This window comes from Saccopteryx bilineata, chromosome 1 (genome assembly GCF_036850765.1).
Source record: "Saccopteryx bilineata isolate mSacBil1 chromosome 1, mSacBil1_pri_phased_curated, whole genome shotgun sequence".
Taxonomy (NCBI): Eukaryota; Metazoa; Chordata; class Mammalia; order Chiroptera; family Emballonuridae; genus Saccopteryx; species Saccopteryx bilineata.
In genome coordinates this window covers 378,619,814-378,622,836 of record NC_089490.1, presented here as the reverse complement: position 1 = coordinate 378,622,836, position 3,023 = coordinate 378,619,814, and positions in this window count along the sequence as shown.

Here is a 3,023-nt window from a genome sequence, read left to right as displayed (position 1 = left end):
CAAAAGAACAGGCTACTACTACTGCGATTAGCCACATAAACTCTGGTCTCCAGCAAATTCAGGAAATTTGGAGACTCCTCTTGCGGGAGGGTGAGGAATAGGGGACAGGAGGAAGGGATCAGGGACTAAATCCCAAACCTAGTCCTGGTTCCTGCTGGTCCAGCCTCTGTAATTCTGGAGCCATTCCAGGTTTTCCCATTGGACAATATAAGCCTGTCAAGGTTTTTTGCCTCGATTAGTGAACTCCACTCCAGGTTTTCTATGAGCCCAGCCCGTCAGTTTGGCAGCTAGTCTGACAGCTGCTGCAACGAAGCTCTCCTACCACCGCTGCACTTCCACCCTCATTGCTTCCATCGAGAAGCCTTGCTACCAGGTGTTCCCTTCTGTAGCAAATCTACCTCTTTTTCAAATGTCCCATTCGCTTTGGGGCGTCAGTGGCTGGCTGCGTCCCTGTCACCCCTCTACTCGCCTCCCAGATCCCAGAGCAGACCCCCAAGCAGCTAGATTTCTGAACTCCAAGGCCACCTTACTGAACTCCCACACCTGAGCTTACAGACGCCTGGAATCCGGGTCACCCAGTCTGCAGCCCCTCTTGAGACCTGACACACCCCCTTAGAAATATTCCTCTTCCCTAACCCTTCTAACAATTAGAGGTAAAGTGGACATGTGCCTTTGTGGCTGGAACCATCATGCAAGAGGACAAGGACACACCCACTAGGGCCACACACAAGTACAGATAGAGTTCACAGGGACATCTGGGAGCAGAGGAGGCGGGACCTCCTCCCAGCCCTCACTTCACAACACAAAGGATGTGTTGTGGCAGACACACACACACACACACACACACACACACACACACACACGGCTCTTATCAGATACATATCTTACAAATATTTTCTCCCATTATATGGGTTGTCTTTTCACTTTTTTGATAAGGGCCATTAAAGCACAAAAGTTTTTAATTTCGATGAAATCCAATTTATCTACTTTTTCTTTTGTCGCTCATGGTTTCTGTGTCATACCTAAAAATCTATCGTCAAGGTGATGTTTTCTTCTAAGAGTTGTATGGATTTAGCTCTAATAATGCGATAACTGACCCATTTTGAGTTAATTTTTGTATATGGTGTGACATTAATGGCCAACTTCATTCTTTCGCATGTAACTAGCTAGTTGTCCCAGGACTGCTTGTTGAAAATATTATTCTGTCCTCACGAAATTGTCTTAATGTCCTTGTTGAAAATCTCTTCACTTAAGTGAATAGGTTTATTTCTAGACTCTCAATGGTATTCCACTGATCTGTATAATTCTCCTTATGTTGCCCACCTCATTTTTGCATCAAAGTCCCAACTCCTCTGGGTGTCTCCCAGCCCATGACTGACCACGATTGGAGTATTAGTGCAGGCCAGTCCGTGGAGCTCTGGACTTCTGGACAGCTTTGGCTCAAGTATTCTTCATTAGCCTGACATTCTCGGAGCCGAGACTGAGACTCTTCCTGCTCAACCCTCCTTCCTTTGCCTTCTCTTTTCTCTGCCTCCGTCAGAACTGCCTCATGGTCTGAAGGCTCCTGGTGCCTATTCTCCTTCCCCTTTAATTCCTCACACACACACCCCACCACCACCAGTACCTTTCTCACCCATCCAATCCTCTCCTGGCATCTTTTCCTTGGATGATCCCAACTGACAACATTGTGTAAAGATTTGCTTCCATCAGTCTTAGAGCCATTTGCCCTGCAGCCAAGAATAACGTCTGGAGTGTAGCTGGTTGTTTAGCATGTCTATTGCAGTTTATGGCTGCGACATTCCTGTGGGGTTTGGCGATCACAGAAGCAAGCACTAGTGAACTTAGGTTTAATGGTAGGTGGGTCTGTTCCTGAAGTGGACTAAGGTGTTAGGAACCAGGCCTGGGCCTTGATCGGAGGGACCACTTCCATGTTACTACAGAACTTTCTGGGCGTTTCAGTTCAGACGGATCAGGACCCAATGCAAGGTGGGAATGTCAAATGACAGAGTCACTTCCCTTTCAGTGACTTTCTCTTTTTCCGGGATGGGCTAGCCTCAGTCTTGGCAACAGAAAGAAGTCTTTATAGGTCTGGCTAACAAGAAATGGGGCCTCATCTCCGAAGTCTCCCATCTGCTGCAAGATTGAACACTGACATCTGTGATTCAGTGAGTGTGGGAGGCTCTGGGGTGGGTGTGCTTTACTGATGGCTGGATGGATTGCGTTCAAACCTTCTTCCTATGGGTGCCCTCTCCTCCAATGGGGTCGTTTGTCTGGTATATAACACTTGTAGTCAATTCCAATGTCTGAAAAGTGTCGTTTCCAAAATAGTTAATCAGAGTTTGGGCCTCCATTCCTATTGCTAGCTGGTGGCTGCACAGGAAGCCCCCGAGAAGGTCACATGAGTGGCAGAATCATTTCTCCTTTTCTCTTTTACAACTTTATTGAGGCATAATTAATATACAAAAAATACACATATTTAATGTATACATTTTGATGAATTTGGGCATATACATACTCCCATGACACCATCAGCACAATCAAGTCAGGGAACATATCCGTCAGCTCCCAAAGTTCCCAAGCCCATCCATCTTTGGTCAACTTTATCAAGATGGGTCGCAGTGGAATGCAGCAGTTCACTGGGCACTTGTGTCATTAACGTAGGGGAATGTCCGTCCCCAACCCGCAGTTCTCACTGTGTCGGCGTTAGTTCACTCATGGATGACGCCTACTGGGGAGCGTGGGACAGCCCTGCTTGTCTGGGTAGGGGAAGGCAAATGACATCAGCCAGGGTCCTTCAAGGAAGCAGACAAAACTTTCAAAGAGACATGCTGATCAGAATTCGATGAGGTTACTTCCACAGGTATGCACCGATGAGTGAACTAATGAGCCCGGTGAGGTGCGCAGGGATCAGTGACAGAGGGGAGCCCTTTCCAGCCCTTGGAGAGCAGTGGCAGGGAACACATCACCCACCCGAGCGGGAGGAGCCGCAGATATGAAAGAGGGCACCAACGGGAGCGGACTCC